The sequence below is a fragment of the Rutidosis leptorrhynchoides genome, chromosome 2, assembly GCF_046630445.1.
Source record: "Rutidosis leptorrhynchoides isolate AG116_Rl617_1_P2 chromosome 2, CSIRO_AGI_Rlap_v1, whole genome shotgun sequence".
NCBI lineage: Eukaryota > Viridiplantae > Streptophyta > Magnoliopsida > Asterales > Asteraceae > Rutidosis > Rutidosis leptorrhynchoides.
Window position 1 is genome coordinate 352,860,239 of NC_092334.1, and position 22,872 is coordinate 352,883,110.

Here is a 22,872-nt window from a genome sequence, read left to right on the forward strand (position 1 = left end):
TTTGGCATAGCTGCTTCTGATTGTTGTTGTTGTTGCGGTTATTATTGTTATTGGGATGATTGTTGTAGTTGCTATTGTTGTTGTTGTTGTTGTTGTTGTTGTTGTTGTTGTTGTTGTTGTTGTTGTTGTTGTTGTTGTTGTTGTTGTTGGGCCGTTTGTTGTAGTTGCGATTGATGTTGCGATTGTTGGGATAATTGTTGCGATTATTGTTGTAATTGCTGTTGATGTTGTATTGGTGATTCTTATCACCGTTTTCCTCCCACTTTCTTTTGACTTGCTTCACATTGGCCTCTTCAGCAGTCTGTTCTTTAATTCTTTCTTCAATTTGGTTCACTAGTTTGTGAGCCATTCTACATGCCTGTTGTATGGAGGCGGGCTCGTGTGAACTTATATCTTCTTGGATTCTTTCCGGTAATCCTTTCACAAACGCGTCGATCTTCTCTTCCTCATCTTCGAATGCTCCCGGACACAATAGGCACAATTCTGTGAATCGCCTTTCGTACGTGGTAATATCAAATCCTTGGGTTCGTAACCCTCTAAGTTCTGTCTTGAGCTTATTGACCTCGGTTCTGGGACGGTACTTCTCGTTCATCAAGTGCTTGAATGCTGACCACGGTAGTGCGTACGCATCGTCTTGTCCCACTTGCTCTAGTAGGTATTCCACCATGTTAACGCAGAACCTGTGAAGGTATGCGTAGCGTACTTTACTTTGTCCTCTTCAGTACACTTACTTATGGTAAATACCGATTCGACCTTCTCGGTCCACCGTTTCAATCTGATCGGTCCTTCGGTTCCATCAAATTCTAAAGGTTTGCAGGCAGTGAATTCTTTGTAGGTGCATCCTACACGATTTCCTGTACTGCTAGATCCAAGGTTATTGTTGGTATGTAGCGCAGCCTGTACTGCGGCTATGTTTGAAGCTAGAAAAGTACGGAATTCCTCTTCATTCATATTTACAGTGTGTCGAGTAGTCGGTGCCATTTCCTTCAAAATAGTCAAATGGAACAAGTTAATCATACAGAATATTAAGAGTAGTTAATAGTATTTCGTAGCATAATATGAACTCATTTATAAAAGCTTTTTCTTCATATTAGCGTTTTATAAATTTAAATTCGGGTAGCACCTACCCGTTAAGTTCATACTTAGTAGCTAATATACAATTCAACTACTACAATTCTATATGAAAAACTGATTATAATAATATTTCGCGTTCAAACTTTTATACAATATTTTACAAACTTACAATACCGCTTATTTTACATAAAGCTTGAAATATAGCACACAATAACTTTGATACAAGATAGTTGTGAAGATAATTCTAGCTAATACACAAGTCGTTCAGCAAAGGCAATAAAGACACGTAATTCATACGTCCAGAAACAAGTCATGCATTCTGGTTTTACTAGGACTACTTCCCATCCTTGGTCTTGTGGAACATGACCGTTATGGCCGTTGATAAGACAGCGTGTTGTAACATCGTCAAAGGGACGAGGGTTACGTAATGTCCAACAGTCCCGTAACAATCTAAAAACCTCATTTCTTACCCCAATTACCGACTCCGTCACTTGTGGGAACGTTTTGTTTAATAGTTGTAGGCCGATGTTCTTGTTCTCACTTTGGTGAGAAGCGAACATTACTAATCCGTAAGCATAACATGCTTCTTTATGTTGCATGTTAGCTGCTTTTTCTAAATCACGAAGTCCAATATTCGGATATATTGAGTCAAAATAATTTCTTAACCCATTGCGTAAAATAGCATTTGGGTTCCCCGCAATATATGCGTCAAAGTAAACACATCGTAACTTATGGATTTCCCAATGTGATATCCCCCATCTTTCGAACGAAAGCCTTTTATAAACCAAGGCATTCTTGGAACGTTCTTCGAATGTCTTACAAACTGATCTCGCCTTAAATAGTTGTGCCGAAGAATTCTGACCGACTCTAGACAAGATTTCATCAATCATGTCTCCGGGTAGGTCTCTTAAAATATTGGGTTGTCTATCCATTTTGTGTTTTTATACTGTAAAATAGACAAGAGTTAGATTCATAAAAAAAATACTTATTAATACAAGCAATTTTTACATATATCATAAAGCATAAGCACACTATATTACATATATTACACCACACGAATACAACTATCTTATTCCGACTCGCTTGTTTCTTCTTCTTCGGTTTTGGTTCGTTTTGCCAAGTTTCTAGGGATATATGATGTTCCCCTAATACGAGCCGTAATTTTCCACATTGGTTTAGAAAAACCTGGTGGTTTAGAGGTTCCCGGGTCATTGTTACAACTTAAGGACTTCGGGGGTTGACGATACATATAAAGTTCATGGGGGTTGGAATTAGATTTCTCTATTTTTATGCCCTTTCCCTTATTATTTTCTTTTGTCTTTTTAAATTCAGTTGGGGTAATTTCTATAACATCATCGGAATTCTCGTCGGAATCCGATTCATCGGAGAATTGGTAATCCTCCCAATATTTTGCTTCCTTGGCGGAAACACCATTGACCATAATTAACCTTGGTCGGTTGGTTGAGGATTTTCTTTTACTTAACCGTTTTATTATTTCCCCCACCGGTTCTATTTCTTCATCCGGTTTCGATTCTTCTTCCGGTTCCGATTCTTCTTCTGGTTCCGACTCTTCTTCCGGTTCCTATTCGGGAACTTGTGAATCAGTCCACGAATCATTCCAATTTACATTTGACTCTTCATTATTATTAGGTGAGTCAATGGGACTTGTTCTAGAGGTAGACATCTATCACATAATATCAAACGCGTTAAGAGATTAATATATCACATAATATTCACATGTTAAAAATATATAGTTTCCAACAAAATTTGTTGAGCAATCATTTTTCAAGTAAACACGGTCGAAGTCCAGACTCACTAATGCATCCCAAAAAACTCGATAAGACACACTAATGCAAAATTCTGGTTCTCTAAGACCAACGCTCGGATACCAACTGAAATGTCCCGTTCTTATTGATTAAAAACGTTCCATATTAATTGATTTCGTTGCGAGGTTTTGACCTCTATATGAGACGTTTTTTCAAAGACTGCATTCATTTTTAAAACAAACCATAACCTTTATTTCATAAATAAAGGTTTAAAAAGCTTTACGTAGATTATCAAATAATGATAATCTAAAATATCCTGTTTACACACGACCATTACATAATGGTTTACAATACAAATATGTTACATCGAAATCAGTTTCTTGAATGCAGTTTTTACACAATATGATACAAACATGGACTCCAAATCTTGTCCTTATTTTAGTATGCAACAGCGGAAGCTCTTAATATTCACCTGAGAATAAACATGCTTTAAACGTCAACAAAAATGTTGGTGAGTTACAGGTTTAACCTATATATATCAAATCGTAACAATAGACCACAAGATTTCATATTTCAATACACATCCCATACATAGAGATAAAAAATTATTCATATGGTGAACACCTGGTAACCGACATTAAAAAGATGCATATATAAGAATATCCCCATCATTCCGGGACACCCTTCGGATATGATATAAATTTCGAAGTACTAAAGCATCCGGTACTTTGGATGGGGTTTGTTAGGCCCAATAGATCTATCTTTAGGATTCGCGTCAATTAGGGTGTCTGTTCCCTAATTCTTAGATTACCAGACTTAATAAAAAGGGGCATATTCGATTTCGATAATTCAACCATAGAATGTAGTTTCACGTACTTGTGTCTATTTTGTAAATCATTTATAAAACCTGCATGTATTCTCATCCCAAAATATTAGATTTTAAAAGTGGGACTATAACTCACTTTCACAGATTTTTACTTCGTCGGGAAGTAAGACTTGGCCACTGGTTGATTCACGAACCTATAACAATATATACATATATATCAAAGTATGTTCAAAATACATTTATAACACTTTTAATATATTTTGATGTTTTAAGTTTATTAAGTCAGCTGTCCTCGTTAGTAACCTACAACTAGTTGTCCACAGTTAGATGTACAGAAATAAATCGATAAATATTATCTTGAATCAATCCACGACCCAGTGTATACGTATCTCAGTATTGATCACAACTCAAACTATATATATTTTGGAATCAACCTCAACCCTGTATAGCTAACTCCAACATTCACATATAGAGTGTCTATGGTTGTTCCGAAATATATATAGATGTGTCGACATGATAGGTCGAAACATTGTATACGTGTCTATGGTATCTCAAGATTACATAATATACAATACAAGTTGATTAAGTTATGGTTGGAATAGATTTGTTACCAATTTTCACGTAGCTAAAATGAGAAAAATTATCCAATCTTGTTTTACCCATAACTTCTTCATTTTAAATCCGTTTTGAGTGAATCAAATTGCTATGGTTTCATAATGAACTCTATTTTATGAATCTAAATAGAAAAAGTATAGGTTTATAGTCGGAAAAATAAGTTACAAGTCGTTTTTGTAAAGGTAGTCATTTCAGTCGAAAGAACGACGTCTAGATGACCATTTTAGAAAACATACTTCCACTTTGAGTTTAACCATAATTTTTGGATATAGTTTCATGTTCATAATAAAAATCATTTTCTCAGAATAACAACTTTTAAATCAAAGTTTATCATAGTTTTTAATTAACTAACCCAAAACAGCCCGCGGTGTTGCTACGACGGCGTAAATCCGGTTTTACGGTGTTTTTCTTGTTTCCAGGTTTTAAATCATTAAGTTAGCATATCATATAGATATAGAACATGTGTTTAGTTAATTTTAAAAGTCAAGTTAGAAGGATTAACTTTTGTTTGCGAACAAGTTTAGAATTAACTAAACTATGTTCTAGTGATTACGAGTTTAAACCTTCGAATAAGATAGTTTTATATATATGAATCAAATGATGTTATGAACATCATTACTACCTCAAGTTTAGTAGGTAAACCTACTGGAAGTGATAAGAAATGATCTAGCTTCAAAGGATCTTGGATGGCTTGAAAGTTCTTGAAGTAGGATCATGACACAAAAACAAGTTCAAGTAAGATTTTTACTCGAATTAAGATAGTTTATAGTTATAGAAATTGAATCAAAGTTTGAATATGAATATTACCTTGAATAATAAAGATAACCTACTGTATATAACAAAGGTTTCTTGATCTTAGATGATTACTTGGAATGGATTAGAAAGCTTGGAAGTAAATTAGTAAACTTGAAGGGATTTTTGAAGTGTTCTTGAAGTGTTCTTCCTATGATGATTATAGCTTGATTCTTGAAGTGATTTTTGATGAAGATGATGATTAACTACTGGAAAAATACGTTCATAATAGGGTGGGTGTGTTGAGAGAGAATTAGAAAGAGAATTGGAAGTGAAATGGAGTGAATGATGAGTGGTAATTGGTGAGTGGTGAGTGGGGTTAAAAGGAGTTCTAGTTAGTTGACTAGCTCATGGTAGAAGTTAAAATTGATTAGTCATACATGACATAATCAAGAGTGGAATCCCATGCTAGTTCCTATTGGTATATACCCATAGTAAGTACGTTTTGAAGCTGTGTATAATACGGGTAAAAATACGACTAGAATTCTTGATGAAAGAAAAGAATGGGAAAGTAACTGTAACCATTTTCGTTAAGTATGAGTGTTTTGATATATGTCTTGAAGTCTTCCAAAAGTATTTTAATACATCTAAATACACTACATGTATATACATTTTAACTGAGTCGTTAAGTCATCGTTAGTCGTTACATGTAAGTGTTGTTTTGAAACCTTTAAGTTAACGATCTCAATTAATGTTGTTAACCCATTGTTTATTATATCTAATGAGATGTTAAATTATTATATTATCATGATATTATGATATATTAATATATCTTAATATGATATATATACATTTAAATGTTGTTACAACGATAATCGTTACACATATGTCTCATTTCGAAATCCTTAAGTTAGTAGTCTTGTTTATATGTATATAACTCATTGTTAATATACTTATGGAGATACTTACTTATCATAATCTCATGTTAACATGTATATCCATATATATATCGTCATGTCGTTTTTACAAGTTTTAACGTTCGTGAATCGCCGGTCAACTTGGGTGGTCAATTGTCTATATGAAACATATTTCAATTAATCAAGTCTTAACAAGTTTGATTGCTTAACATGTTGGAAACATTTAATCATGTAAATATCAATCTCAATTAATATATATAAACATGGAAAAGTTCGGGTCACTACAATTATTATGCTTATTTAAAACGAAGTAATCATGATGTTGGACTAAAAATATTAAAATTGGGTAATTGGGCTTTGCACCATAATTGGGGTTTGGACAAAAGAACGACACTTGTGGAAATTAGACTATGGGCTATTAATGGGCTTTATATTTGTTTAACTAAATGACAGTTTGTTAATTTTAATATAAAGGTTTATAATTGGAAGTACCTATAAATAACCATATACACTCGATCGGACACGATGGGCGGGATATTTATATGTACGAATAATCGTTCATTTAACCGGACACGGGAATGGATTAATAGTCTATGGAATTATTAAAACAGGGGTGAAATTATGTACAAGGACACTTGGCATAATTGATAACAAAGTATTAAAACCTTGGGTTACACGCAGTCGATAACCTGGTGTAATTATTAAATAAAGTATTAAAACCTTGTTACAGTTTAAGTCCCCAATTAGTTGGAATATTTGACTTCGGGTATAAGGATAATTTGACGAGGACACTCGCATTTTATATTTATGACTGATGGACTGTTATGGACAAAAACCAGACGGACATATTAAATAATCCAGGACAAAGGACAATTAACCCATGGGAATAAACTAAAATCAACATGTCGAACATCATGATTACGGAAGTTTAAATAAGCATAATTCTTTTATTTTCATATTTAATTGCACTATTAATTATCGCACTTTTATTTATTGTCATTGTATTTAATTGCACTTTTAATTATCGTACATTTTAATTTTCTAGCACTTTTATTTATCGCAATTTCATTATCGTTATTTACTTTACGTTTTAAATTAAGTTGTATTTTTTTAATATTTTACATTAGGTTTTAACTGCGACTAAAGTTTTAAAATCGACAAACCGGTCATTAAACGGTAAACCCCCCTTTTATATATTATTATATATTATTATATATTATTATTTATATTTTGTACAAATATAGTTGTTTAAAATATAGTGTAAAATAAGTCGACTCCCTATGGAACGAACCGGACTTACTAAAAACTATACTACTCTACGATTAGGTACACTGCCTATAAGTGTTGTAGCAAGGTTTAGGTATATCCATTCTATAAATAATTAAAACTTGTGTTATTTGTAATTTTCGTCATATTTCGTAGAAAACAATAATAGTATCACGTACCCCCACGCTACTACATCAAGTTTTTGGCGCCGCTGCTGGGGACTCGGCGAAACACTATATTTTATAAATATATTTGTATATCATTTTTAGAAAAACAATAAAAAAAAACCAAAAATATAAAAAGAAAAACAAAAATTTATATATTTTTAAGAGTTTGTTAAAAGTTTTATAAAGTTTCTGTATTTTTATTTTAGTTTGTAAAAATATAAATTTTATTTAAATATTTTGTATTTATTTAAAACAGAAAAATCAAAACAGCAAAACAGGAAAAAAAAATTATTAAAAACTCTCGGCCTGATACTGTAGCAGCCCGTAACCTGGCCCAAAATCCAATCTCATGCGATCGCATGAGCCCGAAGGAAATTACTCATGCGATCGCATGAGGGTCTCTGACAGGACACAGGAAGCCCTAGTTCAGCATTAATTACGGGTTATTATTATTATTATTATTATTTAATTTAAAACCCTAATTAGGTTTTTAATATTTAATTAGTTAGTTTAGATTTTAATTAATTTGTATTTTTAGTTTATTTAGTTTAATTAAATTATAAAATTAATAGTTTTATAAAATAAATAATATAAAAATAATATTTTTATAAAAATTGTACTTTTTACAACTTTTAGTATATTTTTATATTTTGTCCCTTTTTAATTGTTTTAGCGTAATTTTTTGTATTTTTCGTTCGTATTTAGTTTTAAGACTTAGTTTTTGCCATAGTTATTTTTATTTCTATATTTTTAGGCTTTGCCGTAAAATCCCTTAAGTGCTTTTTCTTTAGACTAAGATTTAGGTGCTTTAGAGTTTTGCGAGGCCTTTTTTTTTAGTACCTTTTTAAATTATTGCCATTTTGGGATATAGTATTTCTTTTAAGCTTTTATATTTTTTTGACGCAACTTTTAATTCTTAGTTTTTAGTTCCTTTTAAGTTTAGACGCGTTACTTTCTTATTTTTGTTTTCCGCCATTTATTTTTCGACGTTTTCCGACGCGCTTCTTTTTCTTTCTTATTTCTCGACGATCTAGTTTTTAGGACATAGAATTTTCTATTTCTTCTCTAAAATTTCAAAAAATGAAAAATTATTTTAAGCGGTAAATTGATAGACATCCAAATTTTCTGCTTCGTAGTAATAGTTGGATTTGTTAGTGGTTGAGTTGTGAGCTTCCGATTTAAAGGGTTCTGGCTCCCTGCTGCATCTGTTGGCTATTCGAAACGTGGGCAAAAGCAGAAAAGTTTATTAATTTGATAACTTATATAATTTTTATTTTTATAACTAATAGGATAATTAAGTAAATGCACCACATTGTAGCTAAAATTTGGTAATAAGCGCATTATGGAAAATCTCGAGAATATTTTGGTAACTCTTATTGACATCCGAAATCAATTTAATCAATACTCTCAAACGGATGTTGATGACAATTCGTTCGGTCAATCTTGGATCACGAATGACGAAACAATAACTGGTTGTGAAATCTGTGGAGATTATCACTCAACATGGGAATGTTATTATTACGTTCCTATGGAAAATTACGCACCTACAGAACCTGAATGGAACGATTATGAAGAATACAATTCAAATTGAGATTATTCCTAAGAATATATCCAAACTCAACAACCAGAAGACGAGGAGAATTATGTGTCTGAAAATCTTTTAGACAATATGAAAATCAAACTCGAAGAACTCGATGCTCAAAATGAACAAATGAGAAAGTTTGTAAATAGGCAAGCTGAAACTCTATCAGATTACACACCTGTTGATCTGAGGAGTATTGTGCAAGAAAATCTCATATCATTGAATTTTGATGAATTCGAGAGCTCCGAAATCACCAACTATCACGATGAAACTTTTTATTCAGCTTACCAATTTCACAACATATCGACACATTAGCCTCTACCGACGAAATCATCGATCAATCAATGAATGAAGAAGAAGTAAGAGTGACAAATTGGTACTCTTGGGAAAATGATAACGTTGAAAACTTTACCCCCGAGACCAAAGTGGTGGGACCGATTAGTACCGTTAATGAAAAAGAATCTACTTAGATCCCGAAATTCACCATTCCACGACCTTCCAACCCAATATTCTCAATTGACGAGTCATCCACCGAAGATGAACTACTAGCTGTAATAGATAATGACACCTCGAATTTCAGCCAATTGGGTAATAGAGGTGAAACCTTTGATCCCGAGAATGAACGGAAGGAAATGTTAGGAATTGTCCGCCCTATAATATGTATGTCGATGTATATCGATCCATTTGACCAAGAACCAGAAAAGAGACATATCCATTTACTAAAAGCTACACTTAAAAAAGAATTAAGTAGTGACGATCGGGTGAGTCTAAACTTTAAACCCATTGATATATCATACACCACCCGAGATATAAATAACTGGCTCACTATTCTAATTCTTGGAACTTATTCTACCGACTTCACATGTCGTCAGCTAAGTGTGGGGAAGTCTAACCCCACTTAACGTTAAATTAGGGGTTCGGGTTAGTGCATAACTCGTTAAATAAACATGCATAATAAGTAAGGGTAAAAGACGCATTTTCAAATATTAGCAAACAGTTCAGAAAAGCAACCGTTTTTGAAGAAAAACATGTGTGATAAAATAAGAAGGAATGAACGATGAGGCGCGCCATCTATCATTCGATGAGCTTTGTAATTACAAAATGGGTATTTTTTTATCACTTTTCTACACTAAATCACCCTCATGAATTTATAATTATAGTCCAATTTCATGCAAAGGAGGGCATTGCATGATCTCAAGTGTGGGGAAGGGTTATAAATTCTCTCGGGTTTATACTTGGCTTATTTTCAAAATTTTGTGAAAATTTTAAAATTTTTTTAACTAAATGAATTCAAAATCATGTTTATACATATTTATGAACGATAAAACTAGGTGTTAATACCGAAATTATTGTTACCTTGGAAAGGACATAAATTGAGAAACAACTAAAAAGCTTGAATTTATTTATTAAGATATAAAAAGACGCATGAAAAAAGCCAAGTGTGGGGAGAATGTACCAAGTTATTCAATTAAAAACTATCTATCACATGTTTTTGTAAAGTTATTGCAGGTGCTTTTATTTTGGACTAAATTAACTGGTTTACCCGATTTACTGTAATGAAAGATGGATCTACACGATGAATCAATTCCATCATTAAAAGGAAGTAAAGTCTTCCGAAAAAGATACGCGCTTCTTGATTTAGGTCAAGAAGTTGTCGTCCAGACCAGCTGTAGGTTGACGAAAAATCTAGAAAAGTCATCTCTAAAATCAGCAAAAAATCCACGGACCTCAGCATCAAACAGGGTCGCCAAGTGGTCAGACTTATCCTAACCATGAGAGGATCTGTCTTGTAAAATGGGGAGGACGTCATGCAAATTAGCTGGATAAGACTAATGAATCAGATCCCCAGAAAGGATAATCTCCTTTAAAAGATCAAAAATCAGCTTTTAAGACTGATATTACTCAATCCTAGAGATTGACCTTAAAGATTGAGAATTCAAACTCATGGAATTCAATGATATCTAAACTCGAGCTTGAACGAGAAAATATTTTGATCAAAATTAAAACCGATTTGTTTTCTGAAAACCCATTTTCAATGCGTTCATTACCATTGAACGTAAAATCCTAAGAATGCACCTGGAATTCATTAGGTCACCTGAACCAAATCGGGTGTCAACCGTAAGAACGGTGGTTGCATAGCATGGTCAAAGACAGGACCTTGTGCCAGACCAAAAAATTATATGGGTGATCTTTACTATTGCTCCTACAAAGGATAGTAATTGCATCCGACGCGTTGTAGACCATGAACATCTGCATGTCATTAGACATTGCCTTAACAGTTTCTTGTTCAACGCTTTCCTTTACAACCGGACGGTAGTTTACCAAAAGGTAATATACGGAGCAAGTATACTGGACGTGTTGCTTTCCTAATACAAGGTTAGCAAGTGGGTGACACAAAACCGCAAGTTTTGAGCTAAAATTTTCAAATCTGAAACCCACCAAACCCACAAAAACAATTTGCAAACACCGGTGAAGGGTTATTCCAGAAAACTTATCTAGGGTGAAAGCTAGATTGAATTTTCAAAAGATCAAATGTTTTCATAAAGATCCAATTTCCTTAAAGGATCTAAATTTTCATAGTCATATGGGACTGTAAACCACACCGTTACTATCATTGTTTATACCGCCGTATCAAAATCACTAATGTATAAAGTGTGAGAATAAAAAAAGTGATTCGAGTGAAGTGTGATTTTATTTCAAGTTATGTATTGCTTGAGGACAAGCAACGTGCAAGTGTGGGGATATTTGATAGTGCTCCAAATGAACATATATTTAGTAGCAATATCCTCCCAATATGTAAATCATTTAGTTGTAATTGTCCTATTTTAAGTTGTAATCGTTTATATTAAATAAGTGCGAAGACAAAAGGCGAAAACGACGATTTGAAGACGCAAATGACCAAAAAGCTCAAATGTACAAGATACAATCCAAGTGGTTCAATTTATTGATAAGAAACGTCTAAAAATGACAAAAGTACAAGTTGCGGAACACAAAGTACAAGATATTAAATTATACGAAAGGACGTTCGAAAATCCGGAACCGGGACCTGAGCCAACTATCAACGCCCGATGTAACGGACCAAAAATTACAAGTCTACTATGCACAAGAATATAATATAATATTTAAATAATTATATAAATTTTTTATATATTTTATATTATATTACATAGTGTCGGCAGACTAAAAAACAAATGAATGTGAGCTGGTGCCAGACGCCATGCAATCGCATGGCCAGAAGGCACATATCCCATGCGATCGCATGGCCCGAAAAAGTTGGTCAGGTCCTATAAATAGCCAGCTTATTCGACGAGTTTTAAACATAATAATAATAATACTCCTCTAATAATAATAAATATATATATATATATATATATATATATATATATATATATATATATATATATATATATATATATATATATATATATATATATATATATATTATAGTATAGGGTAGTTTTATATTAGATTAGTTTGGGTTATGTAAAGGTTATTTTACGGGTTTTAAAGTCGAAGCTCTGTCCGTGTAACACTACGCGATAAATAATCAATGTAAGCTATGTTCTCCTTTTTAAATTAATGTCTCGTAGCTAAGTTATTATTATGCTTATTTAAAACGAAGTAATCATGATGTTGGACTAAAAATATTAAAATTGGGTAATTGGGCTTTGCATCATAATTGGGGTTTGGACAAAAGAACGACACTTGTGGAAATTAGACTATGGGCTATTAATGGGCTTTATATTTGTTTAACTAAATGATAGTTTGTTAATTTTAATATAAAGGTTTACAATTGGACGTACCTATAAATAACCATATACACTCGATCGGACACGGTGGGCGGGATATTTATATGTACGAATAATCGTTCATTTAACCGGACACGGGAATGGATTAATAGTCTATGGAATTATTAAAACAGGGGTGAAATTATGTACAAGGACACTTGGCATAATTGATAACAAAGTATTAAAACCTTGGGTTACACGCAGTCGATAACCTGGTGTAATTATTAAACAAAGTATTAAAACCTTGTTACAGTTTAAGTCCCCAATTAGTTGGAATATTTGACTTCGGGTATAAGGATAATTTGACGAGGACACTCGCATTTTATATTTATGACTGATGGACTGTTATGGACAAAAACCAGACGGACATATTAAATAATCCAGGACAAAGGACAATTAACCCATGGGAATAAACTAAAATCAACATGTCGAACATCATGATTACGGAAGTTTAAATAAGCATAATTCTTTTATTTTCATATTTAATTGCACTTTTAATTATCGCACTTTTATTTATTGTCATTGTATTTAATTGCACTTTTAATTATCGTACCTTTTAATTTTCTCGCACTTTTATTTATCGCAATTTCATTATCGTTATTTACTTTACGTTTTAAATTAAGTTGTATTTATTTTTAATATTTTACATTAGGTTTTAACTGCGACTAAAGTTTTAAAATCGATAAACCGGTCATTAAACGGTAAACCCCCTTTTATATATTATTATATATTATTATATATATTTTGTACAAATATAGTTGTTTAAAATATAGTGTAAAATAAGTCGTCTCCCTGTGGAACGAACCGAACTTACTAAAAACTATACTACTCTACGATTAGGTACACTGCCTATAAGTGTTGTAGCAAGGTTTTGGTATATCTATCCTATAAATAATTAAAACTTGTGTTATTTGTAATTTTCGTCATATTTCGTAGTAAACAATAATAGTATCACGTACCCCCACGCTACCACATCAGTAGGACGGAAGGCAGGACGGCAGTCAGGCCGGCAGGTAGGCCGGCTAGCAGGCCGTATTTGGAGACCTGTGCCAAGGGCAAGCCATTTTCAATGCCTGGTGCCAGGCAAGCCATTTGTGATGTGGGCAGACCGGATGGCAGGCCGTCTGCTGCCCTGTTCTTGCTGTTTTGCTTGGATCGTTTTGTTCGTTCTAGGGATCGTTTCTTGATTTTCGAGGTCGTAACTTGTCTTTCACCGTTTTCGCTCTAGAATCTTCGTTTTATCTCCGTTTTACTTGATTCTTTTTGCATCACCTTTGTAATTACTAAATCTACCAAATTAACCAACAAAGTAATTATTTTGGTGATAAAGTTTGTAACTTTATTATTTGTGGGCTTTAATATCGAGGTAAAAATGTGACTTTTTAACCGATATCAAATATCTCACACTTAGACTTTGATTGTCCTCGAACAAACCTTTCTTTTATTTTGAGTTCAAAGATGCTTCTGAGGTTTTCGTTCTATTATTCAACTGGCTTGTTATTTATTATTAGAGCAAAATCAGGCAAATCGTCTTCTAAAAGGGGTAGAAACTATTTATGCAAGAATGAGATAAGGTTACATGATATTGGCTTCCTTACACGGGTCACTCAGATCACTCAAGGGTTTGGGGTTCCCTATTAATCTATGAAATGAATTCGCTCATAGCCGGTCATGTTGCAAGTATTGTCATAGGCTTGACCAAGAATCAAATCTTCACCAGCTAGATAAGGATGACACTGATATTCTCCCTTATCATTCTTTCAAGAGGAAGAGCGGGTTTAAGGTTGGTTTGCAGAGAAAAGAGAAGGTTTTGATATGGCGAAAAGAGTGATTTTTGAATCATTGAAATTTAGAGAGATTCGATAGATTTCGGTTTGATGAGGATATACTTTTTCTAGGAAAGATGGTACTCTATTTTTGTTGAAGAGTTCCTTTAGAGGGTGCTGATTTTCAGTGAAGACTTTGCTTCTTTTCTGCAATCCTCCTGGGTGACAATTTGAGACGACCCGTCCTAATCCATAAGGACGAATACAATAACATATGATTACATTGCGAGGCATTTGACCTCTATATGATACATTTTACAAACATTGCATTCGTTTTAAGAAACAAACTTTCATTACATCGAAAGTTGACAGGAATGCATACCATTTCATAATATCCAACTATAAATGACCTAATCTGTCATTTACTTAATCATAATCTTTATTGAACTCAACGACTTGAATGCAACGTCTTTTGAAATATGCCATGAATGACTCCCAGTAATATCTTTAAAATGAGCAAATGCATAGCGAAAGATTTCTTTCAATCATGAGAATAAACATGCTTTAAAGTGTCAACCAAAAGGTTGGTGGGTTCATTAGTTTATCATCAATATTCATTTAAATCATTTTTAATAGACCACAAGATTTTCATTTCCATTTCTCATAAATATACATCCCATAAATAGAGATAAAAATCATTCATATGGTGAACACCTGGTAATCGACCTTAACAAGATGCATATAGAATATCCCCATCATTCCGGGACTCCCTTCGTGTAGTGAGCCGTCCTAATCTATCTGGACGAAGTCTTTAACAGTTGGTCCCATTGCGAGGTTGTGACCTCTATATGCCATGAACCACTCCATGTAATATGAGCAAATGCACAGCGAAAGATTTCTTTCATACCTGAGAATAAACATGCTTTAAAGTGTCAACCAAAAGGTTGGTGAGTTCATAAGTTTATCATAAAACAATAAAATTCATCATTTTGATAGACCACAAGATTTAAATGTTGCATGGTACAAATGGGCCCGAATCCTATACCCACCTGTAATGTACATGCGATATCTTTTAAATACAGTACACCTTTCTCGTGTAAGAAACCATTTTTCATAAATCTTAGTAACCGTACACATATCTCGTGCACAAAAATAACATACACATAACCTGTGTATAAAATCATTCTCTCGATACATAATATTCATATCAATTGGTGGCAATTATCATGTCCACATAATTCAATGGTGGCAATTATCATGTCCACATAATTCAATGGTGGCAATTATCATGTCTACATAATTCAATGGTGGCAATTATCATGTCCACATAACTCAACAATAATCCGCAGAACTTCTGCCTGCATAATAATTCATTCGAGGAATGTTTTGCTTGTGTCTATCTCATCAAACTTTTATAAAAGCATTTCATGTATTCGCAGTTCAAAATATATTTCCAAAAGCATTTAATAAAGCAGTTGTAAAAACAGCGCATGTATTCTCAGTCCCAAAAATATAAAGAGTAAAAGGGAGCAAATGAACTCACCTTATGTATTTTATAGTAAAAATACGTATGACGACATTGAACAACTATAGGGTTGGCCTCGGATTCACGAACCTATACCAAGTATATATATTAACACATAAAATCAAATAATTCTATATATATAGTATTTATATATTAGTGTTGTAATTATATATAAAATTTATACTAATTCTTAATTAAAGTGTATATATTTTATTTACATTTTATATCTTAAATTATATGATATATATATATACATATATATATATATACATATATATATATATATATATATATATATATATATATATATATATATATATATATGTATATGTATGTATGTATTTTGTATATATATATTTAAAATAATTAATATTTATACATTTAGTTATATCTTATTATACCGTTTTCATTTTTTCCTGATTTCATCATCACTACCTTTTCTGCCCAACAAGATTTATGAGCTGGATTCCCGGCCCAATAGGCCCAATCAAAATTCCAGGTACACTCGGCCCAACACAAGTATGGTAGCCCAATGGGTATTTGTCCAGCAAAAAAAAATATAAATAAATATGTATCGGTATCAATTATTGCTTCTATCCTAACAACTCCGTCGGGTATCTTCTTTACCCTAACCGTATCATACCTAATCGTTATAATCTTTATCACCATCAATCCTAACTCATTCATCATTCTAATTAACATCATCATCATTTAGCGAATCATCAAAGGATATCATCACCATCGTCATCACGTCACAGCCCCATCTTATTCCTTACTTATTTTCGAACAGAAGCAAGAGGAACGAGTAACAGTAACAGTTCATCTTCATCATTAAAATCTCCACTGCTCACCTTCTTCCTCCTCTGTCACCATTATCATTTACATAAACAGAAACGTGGGTTATAGAAAAACTGAAACATTTATTTTGCAGGTTATAGCCGACTTCCGATGATGTTGGTTGTTAATTCGAAATAGAAACAAAAACAATTAGCAATGGTGACTGCGTTTGAAATAACATAAAACAGAAAGAAGAGAGGGAGAAGAGAGAGAGGGAGGTTTTGGGTGGTGTTTACAATGATGGTGGTGAACTTTCAATGGTGATTGACCACAAGAGTTCTTGTGTGGTGTGGTTCGAACAGAAAAATAACGCAGCAGTTATAGTATCTTAACAAGCTTCAATAATAGTTTGATAATGATAATGATTGTGACGTCCCATACAAAATCATCATGTACAGTACATCAACAACAGGATCATTACAAGGTCAAACACTATATGATGTTTGAAAACCAGTTTTGCATTCATGAACAGATAACGTTTTACAAAATATGAATAGGAAACATTAACATGAGTACATGATACTAAGGTCATTACAAAGCTATTGTTTTGAAAATAACATAAGTTGGGAATGCAAAGTAAAAGTTTCATGTTTGAGACATCTCTAAGTAATGCAGCGGAAGTCTAACACAGCAAGTCTGTAACAGCAAGTCTATACACCGAGACTAGAACAGCAAGGCTAACAGCAGAAGCAACAACGTCTAAACACCTGAGAAATACATGCTTAAAAAGTCAACACGAATGTTGGTGAGCTATAGTTTGTTTGTATTCAGTAATGTAATGTAGGCCACGAGATTTCAGTGCTTCAAACAAGCGTTTCAAATCAGTAATTCAAATCAGTATGATAAAGTATATGTATAACCGTGGGCACCCGGTAACTAGACTTAACGTTTATACCCCCTGTAAGTACACTTGGCAAGTGCGTATGTCTACGAAGTATTAAACACCCGTTAAATGCTAGCGCTACTAGCCCGAGTGGGGATGTCAAACCCTATGGATCCATATCTAAGATTCGCGTTCACGGTTCAAAAACCAATGATTAAACGTTACCGAGCTAAAGGGAATGTTTATGCCGTTGTATAACCCACACATATATAAGTTTAAGTACTCGTGCCTAGTATGTAAAACATAAAATCCGCATGTATTCTCAGTTTCCAAAATAAGTTAAAGTAAAAAAAGGGAATGCTATAACTCACAGTGATAAAAGCGGTAAAGTCGGTAATGAAAGTACGCAAGTAGTAAGTCGGTCCGAAAGGTCGTCAACCTAAATCAAGGGTTACTAGGTCAGTAGGTTGTTTTTATAAATTCTAATAGTGCATAAAATAAGTTTAAGTGTCATCATCATCATCATTCATCATCATAAAAGCTAGGTAAGTTCGACAAGAATAGAGATCGAAACAATAGGCTGACTTCAGTCAGCTGCTGCGACCTCTACGTAAATCGAAAAGATGCATAGTCAATGGCTATGGCTCCGTATGTGAGTCCCCTAACTGCTGACCAATTTTCAGAACCTAACACGTCTTTGTTTGAACGTGGCGACGGTTTAAGTGCGAGTAGGTCAGAAATTTCAGCACAACGTTAATAGGGTGTAGTGACTCTCGGAGGGCCATAAATCCTAAACCGTAACTCGGATTAAGACGAGGCCTAAACGGAAAATCATCTAATCGAACAGAACTAACTGAAAATAAACTTTCCAGTAGCCCAGGTGGTCTGATCAGATACGAAAATCAGTGGACAAGTGCTCCGGTGAGGTTCTTGGTGCTTGATGCTCATCACGGTTCTCATCCTTGATGCTTGTAGCTTCAAGTGTACAACTTGTTGATGGTTTAGCATCACTTTTGACCAAGATTCTACCATCAATACACAATATGTTAAGACCAAGTGGTAACACAACTCATTTAAGAGTCTTAGATGGATGATGAACCAATGTTACATCATATCCTTAGTCTTAACACAATTACAAGTCCTATTTACAAACAAAGTTACAAACTTTACATCAATCAAACAAGTATGAACATGATCCAAGTCAAAAGAGGTGATGGAACCCTAAGCTAGAGAGCTTGGATCCCTTTCACACAATTTATAAGGTCACAAAGCTAGAAAGCTTGAACCTTTAGTGTTCTTGAAGATCTTGAAGCATAAAGCTTGGATCTTTAAGATATATGAAGATAACAAACAAAAGTTTGAATCTTTATAACAAAATAACAAGATTAAAGTAAAAGAAAGATGAATCTACAAAGTTAGTGAAGATTCAAAGCTAGAAAGCTTGAATCCTCCATGTTCTTGAAAGATTCATGCTTGAATCAACAAGATATAAGCAAGATCAAAGCTAAAAGGAACTTTGATCTCCATAATATGATGATGATGGCCACGAAAATGAAAGGAAAAGAAGAAGAAAAAGAAGACTTACAAGCAATACTAGAAAGGGAAGAAAGAAAGAACAAGTGTGTATGAAAACCAAATGAGCAAGTGATTTGAATGAGAGGTAAATGACTAGTATTTATAAGCAAGGAATTTGACAAGGATTGATGACATGGACAAGGGCTAGTATTTATAAGCAAGGAATTTGATAAGGATTGATGACATGGACAAGGGCTAGTATTTATAAGCAAGGAATTTGACAAGGATTGATGACATGGACAAGGGCTAGTATTTATAAGCAAGGAATTTGACAAGGATTGATGACATGGACAAGGGCTAATTAATTGGGTCACTAGCTAGAGTAGGGTGGGCTTGAGCCCAACAAGGTAGAAAGTCCAACAAGACTAACTATTGTGCATAATTAAATTACTACGCGTAATTAAGCATCATAATATTCCGATTATGACAAAAGTTAAACGTGCGAACAAGTTCGCGGTTTATTCGAAACGTCAAATAACACTAACGGTTATAAAGGCTTCCAATGATCAAGTTATGTATCCTACGTACTCTAAGGCACGTTTTAACATATAAATGGAAGTAAACCACGTAAATCAAGTTTCCAGAGTATAAAGTAACACAGTACGCACAAATACGCAGTTTCGCAAAAACACAAGGCACAAAAGCAAGTCGAAAAAGTCGGGTCGTTACATTACCCACCTGTTAATGGAAATTTCGTCCCGAAATTTGAGGAGTGACAAAAAAAAATGGTACCGTATTTAAATAAGAAGTAGCGTATCAAAGTTCCGAAAGATTCGTGGGCTAAAAAGTGAGCTATTTACCTTGAAAGGTACTCTGGCGTATAAAAGTAAGAATAGGTATATGCTATTAATTAAGTCTCTTAGGAGATCAACAAATTGATTTCATTTCTGGTTAACATGAGTATGTTGTCTGATTATATCCACAAAAGAAAAGATGATGTTTTTAGCCTTACAGGCATCTTTAGTAAGCTGGATGCATGAAATACATCATGAATGTTACTAAACTCATCTAAAACATTGAGCGCTTATGTCGCAATACAAAGCTGACAGGTAGGATGGAAAACATGGTGATCATAACCATGCGATTTGATGTCTGGATAGTGTTAGCCACGGATTTTACTAACCCCTTGATTTCGGAAAGAGACCATAGGCATAAAGAACTCAATATTTAAGAACGTTTCATTTGACTATATGAATTGAAACTTTTGCTGAAAGTGAATAATAGGACTTATATGCAATGCAAGCCATAATTATCTATAGTGCCTTCAGGACGGTCTGAACGAACAATGAAGGATATCACCCAGTTTACCATACTGCAGGTGAACTTATCCTTAGATGGAATGAAAGAACAATTCCATAATGTAACTTTATCCTTTCAGTTACATGTTGAAGTTAGGGTTAACATTAACTAGAACAACATATAGTTGCAACCAATGAAGAAATGAATGTGTAGAGTAACCATATCCGTATTACAGATGTTTTAAGCAGTCCCTTCCAAGAGGATAACAAGATTCATAGATTCCTAAAGTATGTTACTTTACATTTCCGAAAGAGAATCGCACGAAAGGTGTGATCTTTGAACCAGGGTGAACTCTTCGAGTGGTTTGTTCTGAATTTATCCTTATACTTAAGGAGATGTGCGGACAAGAAGATACGTTGACCCTTGGTCGTAAAGAACGGTTTACTCTAAGTGAAAAGAATCTCAAAACGATTCCTTGTACCTCAACCTACTAATTCATAGAGATGATTTTTACGAGGATGTTGCGATTAGCCGTGAAATATTGAGAATAGAAACCCACCTAGTGCCCTTCCTACAATGGGGTGACCATTGAGTGTACCTCAGAAAACTGATTTATCGGCCCGCGATTTTGCCATGTTTAACCTTAAAAGGAACATTTTTCGAGTACAAAGACTTCCTAACAATTTTTTTTTTTTTTATAAATCTGCCACCCAAAGTGGCTCAAGCGTTTTTAACAAGGATTTTAATAGTAAGCTTCATCCCTAATGGAGGGAGAGAAGAAGTGTGATCCCTACATGGTGTAGTCTAATACGGAAACCTTTAATAAAATCAACCGAGGAAGTTTTGAAAAACCTTTAAACGTTTGATGCGACAACATAAATGGAACGAAGTTCTTGGTAAATTTAGAAGTATGTATAACGAGTACCATTTGCACAAAATTATTTGACTTAAAACAACTCAATAAAGGAGCGATTTTTAATCATCTTGAAGGTATAACTTAGTATGTACTAACTCAAAATAAGTAAGGGTAAATTTATACATATATGATTTTATAAATCGCGTAAGTGATAGAAAAGTTTTTAGTACTTTCATTTGTCCATAAATCTCGTGAGCACTGCACAAATAAGCAACGTGTAAATCAACGTGTAAAAATTTTGATAAACATATTTTTTCGTATTTCAGAGGTTACGAGTTGAAAAAGGTCGAGTGAAAAATCTTTGAATCATCGGTTGACATGTTACTAGGTAATGAAAACTAATGAATTAAATGTAGTTTTGATGATTATCCGAACTTAAGTCTTTGGCACAAAAATGTTTACGTGCGAAGCCATTGCTAAAAAGTGAGGTATGAAGGATAGAGCATGAGGATGAGAAGTTAATCGCTTCTTGACTTTGCAGAATGCCACACAGGTTATGGATAATATTAAAGTCGGAATACTAATGATGTTAATATCGCTAGATGAGAATTTCCTTGGAATAGGTCAGGACTTTGAGTTATGTAAGATAGAGCATCGCTCCGACAGGTGTGAAGAATAAGATCCCTAGGGTAACGCAGTAATTTTGAATGGTTTAAGTGTTTGTGGATGCCCGAAGGCTCTGCATGACGTGGTAGTAAGTGCCTTCATCACATACACACACATAAATCTCTTAGTTTCGACAGTTGTCTGTCTTCATGATGACTTGGATACGAATAAGCAACGAAAAATTTTATATTGACAAGCAACGAAAATTTTATATAATTCATTTAAGATGACGATGTAAGAAAAGAAATTAAGTTCTTAGCAAACTAGGGTTATGTACAACACGTACCATTCAAGGTAAAATATCCTTTGAATAAAAGATTTGATTTGTAAAAGTGAAAGTAAAATTTCATATGTATTTGTCAAAAAGAAGTAATTATTTACTTTATTTTATATAACGTATACGATTTCAAAAATTTGCACGAATGGCAAATAAAATAAATTTATTTTTATTAAGTTTTGAGAGGATCGCACAGTAAAATAGTGTAAGTAAAATTTTGGCAAACAAAATTTTCATATTTCGGAGGTTACAAGTTGAAAAAAGATTTATGAGAATCGAGTAAAAGACTTTTGAAAATCTCGGGTGATATTTGAGCAAAAATGTTACGAGGTAATGAAAACTGTTGAATTTTAATGTGGTTGATGACTATTAGTAGGGCATAAGTTCTTCGACCAAAAATGCTTAAGTATAAAGTTGTTGCTTATAAGTGAGAAACGAAAGGGAGAGTATGAGGACGGGGATTAATTACCCATTGATTTTGGAAATTCCGAACTAGTATGACTAATATCGAAGTAAGAAGGGTGATGGTGTGATTATCATTGATTAAGAATTCTCTCAGAATAAGTTAGGATTCA